This window comes from Sorex araneus, chromosome X (genome assembly GCF_027595985.1).
Source record: "Sorex araneus isolate mSorAra2 chromosome X, mSorAra2.pri, whole genome shotgun sequence".
Lineage (NCBI taxonomy): Eukaryota > Metazoa > Chordata > Mammalia > Eulipotyphla > Soricidae > Sorex > Sorex araneus.
In genome coordinates, this window is record NC_073313.1 from 59,372,484 (window position 1) to 59,389,586 (window position 17,103).

The following is a 17,103-nucleotide window of genomic DNA, read 5'->3' on the forward strand; positions in this document are numbered from 1 at the left end:
AGGCTGCGTGGAACCGAGAAAACCAGAAGCTAGTGGATTTCATCATCAAGAGGAAGGAGGCTGACCCGCACCTCCTGGACATTGTCCATGGCAGGAAATACTCTCACTGGCTGGCGTCCCTTCTGAAGTCAGCCAGGTATGTGATCTGCGTTGAAACTTACCTGGAGGACGAGGACCAGCTGGAGTCTGTAGTGAAACATTTACAGATGGTCTACAAAGATATGGGCCGGAGGATGAAGAGGGTGATCAGAAATGACCCGGTGAGCTTTGTTCTGGAGGTTCTCCTCCCGGAAGCTATCATCTGTGCTATCTCTGCACTCTACGGCTTGGAGTATGACGACGTGGAAACCAAGTACCTGGAGGGGCCACCTGTGCACACACGGGAAAAGGAAAATCCTAAAGCAAGTGAGGAAGAGGGCAGCCAGGGCGAGCATAGCTAACTAACACCCGCCCATCCTTCGCCCGTCACTTCATGGAACACTGCTCCTACATTTTCAGTCAGAAGCATTTTATCTGCATTAAATTTGATGCATCCTTTCACTGTGGCACGTGGAATGGGTTCTGGGATTTGAGGCCTGGAGAATGGCTGCTTCCCTCCAGGACCCATCTCTAGCATTTCTGGTGACTAGAGCCATCACCGTTTCTCAATCCCCAGAGCTTCACAGCCCAAGTCACAGAGTTTGCCAGCACCTACTCCTTGAATGTGCAATTGGCCAAATGTCATATCATTGCTTTTGACTTATCTCCCACAAACTTAAGATTCAATGCCCATTCTGGGGTTGGACAAAATAACTCTTGTAGTGAATCTTGAAGAAAATCTTTTATGTCTAAATCATACAAATACTACTGATAGATTGCTTTTGGTTTGGAAGACAAAGCTACATAATTCGTTGGATTCCTTCCAGTGATAATTACAGTGTATTATAATAGCTGTTAATTTCTCTGATAAAGAAGCCCTGGGAGGTGACCCTGTACAACAGAGATATTTTCATTAGATCACTGTTGTCTTCTAATTGTTCCTTAAAAAGTAATATGAAGTCCAAACTATGAATTGCTTGCACATAGACCTGTGAGGCTGAGAGAAACTTTATCATGACTTAAACATTTTGTTAGCTTGTTCAAGAATCTTGACTCTCTACTTCTCTGAGAGCATTACAAAGAGCACTGCTTCTTCCTTGTCTGTATGAGATAGGTTTCTGGTGGTGTCTTTCAAAGCGAGTCATGGGCCCTCTAATTAGTTCAAAGAGGAGAACAACTGGAGAGTTTTAATTCCCTTCTAGCTGCTGTAATCACAGGTGACTGCTCGGTGTTCACCAAATTCATTTCTTACAGCATCTGTTTTAGGAGGGTAAGTACTTTGTTCTGTAACTTGTGTCCCTATGGAGCAGTCATGTATCTCAAACCAAACATACTTTATCTTTTTACCTATGCCAGGTTGTGTCAGGGACATGAAATAGACTTACATTCCCTCCAGACAGCTTGGAGCAGCAGGTGGGCCAGATCTGGGAACAGGGAAATTTGGTGACACATTTTAATATTTTACTAAATATGTCTGCTGTGACAATACACTGAAATATGTAATATTGTCAAAATTCTGAAATGAATTAGCTGTCCTCCTAACATGAAATAACTGTTTTTCAAAAAAAAGAGCAAAGTAGTATTCTTTAAAGTTGGGTGTGAAAATAAACTTTAAAGACATGAATTGAAATCAGAAGTATTTTTCTCCTTAGAGAGAACTGAGCAGTCACTAACAGGACTGACTGTGTTATGTAATAACAATAACGTGGCCACAGTTTAGAGTGCAGGTAGATGTTACAAGGGCCTGCTGTTCTCCTTGACAATACTATCATTGTGTCTTGATCCTTGACCTTCTGCCTCACTGTTCTGATAATACATCTCTATGCTGGAGTGTCTATAAATTCAAAATTCCACATATATAATTTTGAAATTTTGATGAATGATGTTCTATATTTAAATTTCCTTCACATGCTAAGCAAGTGTTCACTTTAAAGTTCATAAATTTTGAAGAGGGTCCTCAAAACCGCAGAAGTTCAAGGTTCAACAGAAGAGTGCCCTTTGATTCTCCCCCAACCTGAGAAAATCCTAGATTCCTGTGCCATCTACCTCAGCTAAGCCACATAATATCATTGGGGTCTGGGAATTATTTAGAAAGACACCATATCAATGCTCTGTGTGGACCTTACCCACTGGAACAATACACTTTAGTTATTCTATGACATTCTGTGTGCATATTTAATTCCATCACTTAAATTAAGTTTCTCATGGGGCCACATCATGCCTACTTTCTAATGATTAATTGATCTAGCCATACATCCATTGCTTAGTGAGTCAGGAAGGCAAGCAAGAGGTAGTATAAGGTTCTGTCCTGGGGATAGATTGCAAGTGTCATAGAAAGGACAGGACAGTCTTGTGAAGCAGGTGACAGTCTACTTTCTAAGTGGACTGGAATGCACTTCTTAATGTTTTAGTGACAGGATTTGCCAGCCTCACCGAATTTCAGTCTATATTTAAAACCAGACACAAAATTTCCCTGTATTTCTAGATAGCCAGTGTCTATTTCTTTGAGGAAAAGGGAGAGGACCTGGTCCTTCAGGTCTATCCTTACCTGAAATATTCACTGACAATAGTCAGATATGCCTTGGGACAGTCCTAATTGCTAGTGTATCATGCTTGGGGGTGCAAAGCTGGACTTACTTGTAGCTAGTTGTGTGGAGGATGAGGTTATTCCAACCTCAGTACTTGATAAGAAAGTCAAAAGTATGACTGTTAACAATTGGAGAAAGTCCCACTGATCAACACCTTTCACCCACTGAATTAAGGATAATCCCTTTCCTCCAGTCATAGGCCAGATGTCTGAAGACGAGGTCACTCCAATCCAGTGCCTAAATTGTGCTAGACAAAATCAGTTCCTTGCTAACTGAGGAGATAACACACAGTGCTTAGTCAGCCTGCCTGGCCTTATTATATAATCTATAAAAGCATACTCAATCCTCCAGACCATTTTAAAAGGTGTTTTGGCTCACTAGACCAAAAACACAAAACTAAGACTGCAGAAAATAATGTTTTCACCATTTGGTAATAAAAAACTTTTGAAGAACTTCTTTGAGATTCCTTGATTTCCAGTGCAATTAATAATAGTGTTCCATATATACACAGTTTCAACGTGACACCATCTTATCAGAGAATTGACTTCCCCCCCCATAGTCTCAGTGTTCCCACACTCCCTCAGTAATATCCTCCCACTGTTGGTAGCTCAGTCCTATGGAACAGTTTCCAACTCCTGTTGCCTGTTTTATCAAAAACTCTTTGGCCATACCTAGCTTTACTGGGGCCTTACTCCTGGCTCTGCACTCAGGGAACATTCTGACAGATCCTGGGGACTCTAGGTGGTGCCAAGGATCAAAACCATGTTGGCCGCAGGCAAGGCAAGAGCCTGACCTGCTGAGGCATCTCTCCAGCCCTGCCTTCAACCATTTTTTTCCTTTACTCCATTTCTTTATAGAAGCCACAGAAGGATGCAAAATTGAGTGCATGAGACGAATTATTTCAAGCTTCCAAGTATCCATGTCAGAGTTTTCTTCCCACATTATGATAGGCACAGCCATATGGAATGGTAATCCGTATCTAACCAATGCCATTTGGTGAAGGATTGCTCGACCTGCTCTGCCACAGAGGTGGGCACCATGGCGGCTTAACCAAAGAGGTGAAGGACCTATACAAGGAAAATTACAAAACACTACTTCAAGAAATAAAGAAGGACACTAGGAAATGGAGACACATCACCTGCTCATGGATAGGGAGAATTAACATTATCAAAATGGCAATAATGCCCAAAGCACTATAAAATTTAATGCAGTCCCTATCAGGATACCCATGACATTTTTCAAAGAAATAGACAAAACATTCCTGAAATTCATATGGAACTAAAAACCCCCACGAATATCTAAAGCAGTCCTTGGGAAAAAGAAGATGGGTGGTGTCACCTTCCCCAACTTCAAACTCTACTATAAAGCACTAGTAATTAAAATAACATGGTATTGGGATAAAAACAGACCCGCAGAACAATGGAACAGAGTTCAATTTCCTGTCACAGACCCCCAAAAATATGGCCACTTAATCTTTGACAAAGGAGCAAGAAATGCAAAGTGGAACAAGGAAAGCCTCTTTAACAAGTGGTGCTGGGAAAACTGGATAGCTACCTGCAAAAAATGAACTCTGATCTCTGTCGAATGCCAGGCACAAAAGTCAGATCAAAGTGGATTAAAGACCTCAATATCAGACATGAATCTCTAAGATTCATAGAAGAAAATGTAGGCAGAACTCTCCATGACATTGAAGCTAAAATCATCTTTAAGGACGAAACAGCACTGACCATGCAAGTGGAAGCAAACATAAAAAAATGGGACTACATCAAACTAAGAAGCTTCTGCACTTCAAAAGAAACAGTGATCAAAAATACAGAAAGAGCCCACAGAATGGGAAAGAATATTTACCCAATACACAACTAATAAAGGATTAATCTCCAAGATATACAAGATACTTGTAGAATTATATAAGAAAAAAACCTCCAATCCCACCAAAAATGGGGAGAAGAAACAAACAGAAGTTTCCTCAAAAAAGAAATACAAAAGGCCCAAAGGCACATAAAAAATGCTCCACATCCCTAGTCATCAGGGAGATGCAAATCAAAACAATGAGATATCATCTCACACCACAGAGACTGGTACACATTCAAAAGAACAAAAGCAACCATCTGGCATGGATGTGGGGGAAAAGGGACGCTCCTTGACTGTTGGTGGGAATGCCGACTGGTCCAGCCTTTCTGGAAAACAATATGGACAGTCCTTCAAAAACTAGAAACTGAGCTTCCATATGACCCTGCAATGCCACTTCTGGGAATATATCCCGAGGATGCAAAAGAGCACAGTAGAAATGACAACTGTACCTATATATTTATTGCAGCACTGTTCACAATAGCCAAAATATGGAAACAACCCAAGTGCCCTAAAATAGATGACTGGTTAAAGAAACTTTGGTACATCTACACAATGGAATACTATGCAGCTGTTAGGAGAGATGAAGTCATGCAATTTTCTTATAAATGGATAAACATGGAGAGTATCATGATAAGTGAAATGAGTCAGAAAGAGAGGGACAGACAGAGGGACTGCACTCATTTGTGGAGTATAAAATAACATCACATGAGGCTGACACCCAAGGACAGTAGATTCAAGGGCCAGGGGGGATTGCCCCATAGCTGGAAGACTGCTGCATGAGCAGAGGGGAGAAGGCAGATGGAATAGAGAAGGGATCACTAAGAAAATGATGGCTGGAGGAACAAGTTGGGATGGGAGATGCATAGTAGAGAATGGACCAAGCATGATGACCTCTCAGTGTCTGTGTTGCAAACTATAATGACCAAAAGTAGAGAGAGAGTATGGGGAATATTGTCTGCCATAGAGGTAGGGGGAGGGTGGGAAAGGGGGAATATACCCGATATACCCGATATATGGGTGGTGGGGAATGTGCACTGGTGGAGGGATGGGTGTTTGATCATTGTGAGATTGTAACCCAAACATGAAAGCTTGTAACTATCTCAATGATTCGATAAAATTTAAAAAATTAAAAAAAGAATGCTTTTGAGTCCCATAACCAGGTGTGTCCTTAGGCAGGCCCAGAAGCTATGCAGGGGCCAATGTTCCAATCGCACAGGAAAAAGGCAAGCTGAAAAACTCACATGTCAGGGAAAGGCAATGAAGATATCCTCTTCCTGGGTCAGCAGAAGCCCCTGTCTGAACGGCAAGTGCAGGAGGAGCCATTCTCTCTGGCGCTCCAGCTGCTGAAGGAGAAACCACTTGCCCTGATGAGTGGGAAAAGTATCCCAAGACCTCTTTTGAGCCCTCCCTCAAGTAGATAAGCACCAGTTTTGCATATGCCTCCCCTCCTCTATGGTGCATTTCCCCAGGATATCTATTTTCTTAGAAATAAATTCTGAGGAATAAGATGCTTACCTGGTGAAATGAGCTGATCGCATAAAAATTGCATGCCTGCAGAAATGTCAGATGTTTGGGGGCTTCTTCGCAAAGCAAAATGTTGGAAAACTTTAAGGGAACTCCTGGACTCCCCAACATTAAAACTCCCGGCCTCATCCCAGCACTTTTTTAAGCCACGTCTCTGTAGATGTGACTACCCTGCATATTTCAGAGGACTCCAAGGGGACCAAAGCTTCAAACACCCCCAAGCACTCCAAAAAGTCATCTCTTTCCATGACAATTTCAGGCAAAAGCTTGGGATTAAAAGGCAAGCAAGGAAACAGATGCACCTTCAGAAACGACAGGATGCAAAGCATTTCTCTCTGCATTCCCCAATCCCCTGTCCAGCCTGTGAGGGTCATTACATTACTGCTATAATGTATTTCACATTCTGTTTTGTTCACCACCTTGAAATTTGCGCCTAAAAATTGTAAGGTGCTTTGTTGTCCATGTAATCAACACATCGGGCCATCAGACACCTGATCAGGCTGAGTCAAACACCTGAGGCTCAAAATCTCCCAATATGGGCTGGAAACATAGAACAGCAAAGAAGATGCTTTCCTTGCATGCAGCCAACCCTGGCTCTATCCCCTACAACACCAGGACTGATCCCTGAGCACAGACCGAAGAATAAGTCCGGAGCAATGCCAGAGCTAGTCCCCAAATAAAAGAAAATAGGTGGGTATACTGGTGAAGCACGTGCCGTGTTGTTGGAATTACATGCAGGAACCATCATTACGGTGCTATAAATCACAGAACCTCAGTCAAAAACTGCAATCTGTCAGTGAATTAGAGACACAGCCAAATCAAGTCTATTTCGCTTGAGAGAAGAAAGAAAGCTGGTAGTCAAAAGAGAAATCCTGTGTGTGAGAAATCTTTCAGACATCTCGTGTTAAACAGAGGCCTTTATCCACTCTTCATCAGATTACCACAAAGGGTGATGATTACTTGGATCACTGCAATTTGAAATAATGCACCACCATCTCGTAAAATTGTATCACAGAAAGGGCTACATTTCTTGAGTGGTGTACCATGCGAGAAAATGGCTTCCTTGACATTAGCCATTTTCCAGAGTGTTAAATTACTGTGGAACAAACAAAAACATGGGTGTGAGTCTGCTGACTATGGTTTCAAAGTCTTAACTGTGACTTCTTGGTTGGTTGTTGTTTGGGACACACCCTGTATTGCTCAAGGTTTACTCCTTGCTCTGTGCTCAGGGATCACTCCTTGGAGGTGCTCGCTGAACTCTATGGGGTACCTAGGATTGAACTCTGGTGGGCCGCATACAAGGATAAAGTTTACCTGCTGCACTATCTGTCCCTTAACTGTGATTTTATGAAAACTTGCCTCCTACTGTTAGTGGCAAACTTCTCAAATAAGGACATTTTCAGAAGTTTGGAATAGTAGCTCTCATGCTTACACCAACTCCAGCTTTGGCTTAGATGAAAAGCCCTTTGAGAAATGCAAACCTGGGCTCATAAGGTCAAATATTGTGTGATGATAGAACAGTCACTTATTCCTGCGCATTTGAATTCAGTGCTATAAAATATGTGTATGTTCTTTTTTTAAACCTTGGACAGTCTGGAAACAAATGGAGAGTGTGTGCATAATAACCAAGTTTAAAATTGGAAAAGCAGGTAAAAGGGCCTCTCCTCACCTACAGGGGGATACTTTGCTTAACATAATGTATGAAAGCAGTTTCAGTAACTCAGAAAAGCCACACTGATTCTTAATATAGCCTGAAAAATTATCATTTATTCACGAGGGTTCAACTGTTGATTTCACATATCATTTAGTGCACAAAATTCACATTGCAAGGGAAATATACAAGAAAAGATCATTCAAGTTTGGGGATGACTACAAAGTGAAATTTTACCGAGAACACAATGTTGGGAACATTTTCCGACTTATTTGAAGGCCATTAGATTTTCTTCAGAGATCATTTATTATGGGAACGAGCTTTGTAAACTGAGTAAATACAAAAGGGTGCACTGTCAAAACAGCTTTTATGGGTACTCATTTTTTCCTCATAGAAGAGCACTGTAACCCTCTACACTTGTCACTCAAACATGAGGAACTGATATAGATCTAGCAAAAACAAATGTAGGATTTAATCATCTTCACTGCTAAACATTCACTGACGGTGTTAGGCACAAACATTCACCCTTGCTAACAAAGGACTTCAAATTGGATGTTTTAACTGAGCGGATTTTTCTTTGCAGTGTCAAGGAAAATTGGATCTTTTAATTTTGGAACTGCTGCTACTTAAAAACTGATGAGTTTCTATAAACTATTATCAGACAGGGCGTCTTGCCCCGAACATGATTTAACAAGATGTACTGATTACGATCGTTTAAAAAATTTGATTGAAATGTCATTAAGTGTAGCTGTTAATCTTGTAACTTAAGTCCTCCTTCTTCAAATGTGGAACAACAGGGACTGAAGCAACATTTGGACAGGTGCCAGCTCATACTGTAGCTGTTTCAGGAAAGAAAACAGTAAACATTTGCATATTAAGTTATTGTGCCACATACATTCTCAAATAGTAAACTCCAGTGCTCACATCAGTGCTCGGCGCTTAATACTCACTGCGTACTACTTAGAGTTTCCTCTATGATTTTATTATGTAGCATGTTTTCCTTTTCAGTTTTTTCCACATTCACCCATAGACTGATTTCCCTGACCCTTCTCTCACTTTTCCAAACACTTAAACAAACAAAAAAAGTTCAATTCAGGAATATATCATCATTTTTAATCTCATATCCTAAACACAGACAATTAAATTTTGAAAGAGATACACAGAGATCAAAATGTCCACTGAAAAATACAAAGAAAATTATTTTTAATTTCACATTTCAGGAAATTTTTGTCACCGTTACAAGAGTGGCACACTTTGTGTGAAAGAATGTAAATTAACAGCTAAGGTAATGGTCAGCAGAAAAAGACAGGTGGTCCCATTATGAATTTTCTTAATTTTAAAGCTCTTGTTTATATGGGGAAAAGAGAGTACAAGAAGTAAGGGATTTTTGCTTTGCATGTAGCTGATACTGTTTTGAATTCCAGGTATCATAGATAGTACCCCAAGCACTGCCAGGGATCACTCCTGAACATTGAGACAGGAATAACCTCTGAGCACAGGTGGGTTTGGTCTGAAACACCCTTGCCCACCACCAGAAGAAAACAAATTTCTGTTAATCTTTCTAAGTACCGATGCAACTACACAATTTTAATGTCTAATAGTCACTGTAACAGAACTCCATGGGAGGAAATAAACTGACATGTCATGATTTCTTTCATTATGCACAACAAACTTACAATCCAAATCCTTATTATCTTGTTCTCACATAATGAACTATTTTTTAAACCAACTATTTAAAAAACTCATCAATTTTAACTTTTTTAAAAGATGCTCATTTTTCATCTCTTTCACAGTTTACTTAACATGTTGTCACCAGCACCGCAATTTGTGTTAATTAAGCCACATTCAATTGTGAGCCCACATCAACGTGTTAAAGAAGCTCAATTCACTTGCAAGAGTGAGTTGTTCACTAGCATCTCAACAAGATAATCATCAGCAAGAAAAATATCTAATCACATCCCTTGGGGCCAGAGTGATGGTACTGCAGGTAGGACACTTCTTTGCATGTGTCTGAGCTGGGTTGAATCCCCAGCATCCTTTATGGCTACCCAAGCCTATACAGGAGTGATCCCTAAGCTCAGATTCAGAAATAAGCCCTGAGCACCATTGGGTGTGTCTCCCTCTAAAAAAAAAAAAAGACTTCCTTTTTTCTAACAGCTGCATAGTATTCCATTGTATAGATGTACCAAAGTTTCCTCAACCAGTCATCCGTTTTGGGGCATTCGGGTTTTTTCCAGATTCTGGCTATTGTAAACAGTGCTGCGATGAACATACATGTGCAGATGTTGTTTCGATTGTAATTTTTTGCCTCTCTGGGATATATTCCCAGCAGCGGTATTGCTGGGTCAAATGGGAGCTCAACCTCTAGTTTTCTGAGAATCGTCCATACTGTTTTCCAAAAGGGCTGAACTAGCCGGCATTCCCACCAGCAGTGTAGAAGGGTCCCTTTCTCCCCACATCCTCTCCAACAGCGGTTGCTTTTGTTCTTTTGGATGTGTGCCAGTCTCTGTGGTGTGAGGTGGTATCTCATGGTTGTTTTGATCTGCATCTCTCTGATGATTAGTGATGCAGAGCACTTTTTCATGTGCCTTTTGGCCATTCGTATTTCTTCCTTGGTAAAGTTTCTGTTCATTTCTTCGCCCCATTTTTTGATGGGGTTGGATGTTTTCTTCTTGTAGAGTTCAACCAGTGCTTTATATACCATTGATATCAACCCCTTATCTGATGGGTATTGTGTAAATATCCTTTCCCATTCTGTGGATAGTCTTTGTATTCTGGTCACTGTATATCTTGTGGTGCAGAAGCTTTTTAGTTTAATGTAGTCCCATTTGTTGATCTCTGTTTTTACTAGATTGCTTAGTTCCGTGTCACCTTTGAAGATACCTTTATCTTCAATATCGTGGAGGGTTTTGCCGACCTTGTCTTCAATGTACCTTATGGTTTATGGTCTAATGTTGAGGTCTTTAATCCATTTTGATCTGACTTTTGTGCATGGTGTCAGGTCAAGGTCTAAGCCCATTCTTTTGCATGTGGTTGTCCAGTTGTGCCAGCACCATTTGTTAAAGAGGCTTTCCTTGCTCCACTTCACATCTCTTGCTCCCTTATCAAAGATTAGATGATAAGTGGATGGGCATGAAAAGTTTCATGCTGAGTGAAATGAGTCAGAAAGAGAGAGACAGACATAGAAAGACTGCACTCATCTATGGTATATAGAATATCAGAGTGGGAGACTAATACCCAAGAACTGTAGAAATAAGTACCAGGAGGTTGACCCCATGGCTTCGCGGCTGGCCTGACGTTCCGGGGAAAGGGCAACTCAGAGAAGCGATCACCAACTACATTGTAGTCGAAGGCCATGTGGGGGAAGGGAGTTGCGGGCTGAATGAGGGCTAGAGACTGAGCACAGTGGCCACTCAACACCTTTATTGCAAACCACAAGAGCTAATTAGAGAGAGAGAACAGAAGGGAATGCCCTGCCACAGTGGCAGGGTGGGGTGGGGGGGAGATGGGATTGGGGAGGGTGGGAGGGACGCCGGGTTTACGGGTGGTGGAGAATGGGCACTGGTGAAGGGATGGGTTCCCGAACTTTGTATGAGGGAAGTATAAGCACAAAAGTGTATAAATCTGTAACTGTACCCTCACGGTGATTCTCTAATTAAAAATAAATAAATTATAAAAAAAAAAGAAAACAGATGCCTAGGAGTGAATATTATAAAAAAAAAAGAAATTTCCGCAGGTTTTGAAAACAAAGAAATATTTTTGTACACAAAGTTTAAGGGGAAATACACTTTATAATCATAAGAGTGGATGTATTTTGTGTGGTATCTGAGAGTGATTGGTTTGTATCTCAAATGCAGCAAATGAAATAAAGGTAGAAAAAAAGGGAAAAAAAAAGAAATACCCCCACATGAAACAAAAGAGAGTAGCTATACAGAATTGATATCATTACTTCTTAAATAAACATTTGCAATAATAAGTCACTGGGATTAAAAAGACCAGGCCTCAACAGGTCAGGAATCGGCCATCCCTTCACATCTCCCTGCCCTTCCGGGGCCCTGGTTGTCATGCCTAAGAACTGCCTTCAGGTGCCATTAAAGCGCATTAACAGCCATGATCCAGAGACTTACAAATGAATCTCGGAACCAAGCAGCTCACTGCAGAGATGTCTCTGGACCCCAATTTTTTTAAATTGCAGAATTCCAGGAACAGATGGGAAAGTGGCCATGCAACATCTCATACTATTCATAGCAAGTAATACAAAATAAATTTTCTAGCATCTGCCTGTGAGGCAGGCTTGAGTGGTGGTGGGAAAATTCTAAATAATGGTGGTGGGAAGGTGTAATGCTGGTGGGAGTGGTGTTGAAATATTGAATGTAACCAATTACTGTGAACAACTTTATAAATTTTTAAAAATAATAGGTAACTGGGACTGCGGACAATTCAGTGAAGTGAAATATAATAACATAATACTCAACTCACAAAGGTTCAGTCCACCCCTGACATTTTTATTCCAAATGTTTTATATCTTTACAATTATGTGTCTACATATAAAATCATTACTACTGACTAATATTCTAAAAACAAATGTGCCATAACACAGTTATAGAATGCATTTGGAAAAGGGTGTATCCTTTAATATCATTGTTATTAATACCCTTTCTAACAAAAGTGTTACTAAAAGACAAGTAAAACACATCTGAAAATGATATATAGATTTTTTTATTTTCCCATGCACATTTGTCACTAATCTCTTTAACATTTGTGTTTTTCAAGAAAAAATTCATCATATCAGTTTTTCTCATTATATGTATACCTGTGAATAAAAACTGCAGGTTACAGCTCCTTGTTATTAATGATTCCCACATAACTACTGAGAAAACAAAAATAACTGCATTTTTAATTATCCTAAATCCAACAGGAGTCAATACAATATGAAAAATTTCACAATTTAAGTAACATATAGCCAAAATGTTTTCCCATAAATGTCGACAAAAAGCACATCCCACTTATAAACATGCCTATATACTTATATATATGCCTCTTATATATACATATATACTTATATATATGCCTCTTGGAGTGCCAGGTAAGCTACTAAGAGTATCCCACATGCATGGAATATCCTGGCAAGCTACCCGTGGCGTATTTGATATGCCAAATACAGTAACAATTAACAGGTCTCATTTCCCTGACCCTGAAAAGAGCCTCCAATCATTGGGAAAAACGAGTATGGAGAGGCTGCTGAAATCTTAGGGCTGGGACGAATGGAAATGTTACTGGTGCCTGCTCGAGTAAATCGATGAACAACGGGATGACAGTGATATGACAGTGATATATACTTATAAACGTATTTTGTTTTATAATTACAACACACTCTGCTTCTAAATACCACAGACATGAAAGAATCGCTTATACACATTTTTTCTCTTTTTTCATCTCTGGTTCTGAAGAAATTTAGCATGTTGAAACTTCCTTCTTTAATGTCAAAAAATCCTACAAATGTAGAAGGAAAACATGATAAAATGTGGGTAATTATTGATTATCAGAATATGAAAGTTTAAAAGGGGAAATTTTTTACTTTTTTTTTTGCCTTTTGGGTCACACCCAGCGATGCTCAGGGGTTACTCCTGGCTCTGAACTCAGGAATCACCCCTGGAGGTGCTCAGGGGACCATATGGGTTGCTGGGAATCGCTCCAGCCTGAAGGGGGGGGGGCAATTTTTTAAAACCTCTAGGTATTTTGTTTGAAAATGTTGATAACCTAGTTTAAGGGACACTCTTAAATACATATAGACATTTTATTTGAAAACATTGATAGCCTACTTTTGATCATTTTGTTCATCATAACAAATACAAAACATACAAGCAATATAAAAATAGTATAATAATCCTACCTATCAGTCATCAACTAGGAAATTTTATACCAATACTGAATGCATGTTCTAGTTTGTGATTCAAAAATTCACAAGTACAAATTCTTGGTCATTTTAATTCATACAAGGAAGAAACAAAGGCAAAAATCTGGCCTTTCTGTTCCTTGGCCTAGTCTACCATTATAATTTGGTTTTCTTCCCCATGTCTACCATTCATTTACAGAACTAGCTGTTGAATTCTGCCATTACCCAAAGTTGGAACTTCTCTGTAATGGTAATTAATAATAAAGGAATTATGTGCGAAGTTCTATTCAGAAACATTATCAATAAACTTAGATGTGAACTCATTTGATCCTGAAAACAATTATATGATACATTCAGAGGTCCATTTTCATAGATGAGGAAACTGAGGACCAGAAAGAAACAATTTTCCCCTAGCTTCATTGCTAGCACTGTTTGAACAAGAATTGAATCCCAAATACTATGGTTCCAGAGTTCAGGATTTTGAACACTAGAATATAAGATTTCTTTCTCCATTTCTCCCAACATTCCCTTGCCTCCATACATAGGGTTTATAGCTCATGCTCTTACTCAGATTTTCAATGTTCCCAGTCCCAAGTCTCATAACCCTCCTTCCTCCTTCTGAAATCAAATCTCACTATCAATCATTCTTCCTAAACCCACGCATCTGTACCTTGATTAATTCATTACTCTGTCAATATACACCACTAATCCGGACAGTGGAAAATCCACTTTTCAATGCTTCTTCCACAGCCATGGTCTCACCTTAAATTAATAGTTACCATGATTCTAATAATGAAGTTGGAGCTGCAGTACTGCTCAATAACGGAATTTTCCTAGACCATTCACTGGCATGCTCTTGGGAAAAAATTCCCACACTTTCTGCTCTGCCTTCAAAGGGCAGCAGCTTCTCTAGCATTCTAACTTGTAACTGGTGACCCTAATTGATTCACGAAATACACAGAATCAATCCAAAGAGAGCATGCAGTCTCCCCAGGATACATCTTCCATCCACATTTACCTTCCTGGGCTCATAACTCTACCTTCTCTCCTGTAATTTTGCATGAGCAATCATTACTTTAGACTTTGATGCAATAATTTAATGATAAACTTAAGCCTGATAGCCACCACTATTCTTGTTTCCTGTTCCTAGAATTTCTGCACATCTATGTCCTACTCCTGAAACAAAGTGTGAAACTCTTGAGACTATCTGATATGAAGATTCTGCATACAAAATATAATAATAAGCATAGTCATGCTACTTTAAAATATGAATAATCATATTACAATCAAAATTTATTTAGTACAATTTACACTATAAAAGGAGGCAACACATATGAGAAAATGTTCAACATCACTAATCATCAGGGAGATGCAGATCAAAACAACAATGAGATATCATCTCACACCACAGAGACTGGCCCACATCCCAAAAAACAAAGGCAACTGGTGTTGGCGTGGATGTGGGGAGAAAGGGACTCTCCTTCACTGCTGGTTCAGCCCTTTTGGAAAAAAATATGGACCATTCTCAAAAAAATTAGAAATTGAGCTTCCATTTGACCCAGCAATACCACTCCTGGAAATATATCCCGGAGAGGCAAAAAGGTATAGTAGAAATGACATCTGCATTTCTATATTCATTGCAGCACTGTTTACAATAACCACAATCTGGAAAAAATCGGAGTACTCATTCTCCCCACATCCTCTCCAACAGCGGTTGCTTTTGTTCTTTTGGATGTGTGCTAGTCTCTGTGGTGTGAGGTGGTATCTCATGGTTGTTTTGATCTGCATCTCCCTGATGATTAGTGATGTAGAGCACTTTTTCATGTGCCTTTTGGCCATCTATTCCTTGGTAAAGTTTCTGTTCATTTCTTCACCCCATTTTCTGATGGGGTTGGATGTTTTCTTCTTGTAGAGTTCAATCAGTGCTTTATATACCATTGATATCAACCCCTTATCTGATGGGTATTGTGTGAATATCCTTTCCCATTCTGTAGAAATAAGTACCAGGAGGTTGACTCCATGGCTTGGAAGCTGGCCTCACATTCTGGGGAAAGGGCAACTCAGAGAAGGGATCACCAAGTATAATGCGGTCGGAGGCCATGCGGGGGAAGGGTGATGCGGGCTGAATGTGGTCTAGAGACTGAACACAGTGGCCAATCAACACTTCTATTGCGAACCACAACACCTAATGAGAGAGAGAGAACAAAAGGAAATGCCCTGCCACAGTGGCAAGGTGGGGTCTGGGGAGATGGGATTGGGGAGTGTAGGGGGGATGTTGGGTGTACCGGTGGTGGAGAATGGGCACTGGTGAAGGGATGGGTTCTCAAACTTTGTATGGGGGAAACATGAGCACAAAAAATGTATAAATCTGTAACTGTACCCTCATGGTGATTCACTAATTAAAAATAAATAAATTTTTAAAAAATCAGAGTGCCCCAAAACAGATGACTGGTTAAAGAAATTCTGGTACATCTACACAATGGAATACTATGTAGCTGTCAGAAAACATGAAGTCATGAAATTTGCATATAAGTGGATCAACATGGAGAGCGTCATATTGAGTGAAATGAGTCAGAAAGAAAGAGACAGACATAGAAAGATTGCACTCATATGTGGAATATAAAGTAGCTAAGAGTTTCAAGCTTGCAATGATGCAATTTCTGGTAGATATTTCTCTGGACTTAGTTACTAGAATACTAAAATACAGAAATCCAAAACCGTGCGGCTGCTAGTGCGGCTGCTTGACCTCATATCTCTTCATTCTCAGCAATGGGAAACAAATTATCAAATGCTTCCTTTTCAGCAGGTCCGACTTTAGCGGGGAGAAACTCCAAATAATAATAGTGAGAGTTTTTTTTAAATATTGAATGGAATCAAAGTAAATTGAAAGAAAAGTGAAATTTATCAGTTACACAGGCCGGGTGGGGGACTGGGGAGGTGGGGGGTTGGGGGGGGAGGTATACTGTGATTCTTGGTGTGGAATATGTGCTCTGGTGAAGGGATGGGTGTTCGAACATTGTATAACTGGGACTTAAACCTGAACGCTTTGTAATTTTCCACATGGTGATTCAATAAAATAATTTAAAAAATAAAAATAAAAATAAAAGGAGGCCATAGTCTAGCTAATATATTTATTCTCTTGGTAAACAGAATGGTTGAATGTGTAGTTGCTCTTATTCCTAAAGAATTACTACTGGGGGAGGGATACTGGGTTCATTGGTGGTAGAGATTGGGCACCGGTGGAGGGATAGGTTCTTGAACATTGTATGTGGGAAACACAAGCACAAAAATGTATAAATCTGTAACTGTACCCTCACGGTGAATCACTAATTAAAAAATAAAGTTAAAAAAAAGAATTACTACTGGGGCCAGAGCAATAGGACAGCAGGAAGAATGCTTGTCTAGCACTAGGCCACCTATATTTGATCCTCAGCACCACATATGGTGCCCTGAGCACCACCAGGAGTAAGCCCTGAACAGCGCTGGGGGAAACCCAAGAGTTCCTCCTAACTGGC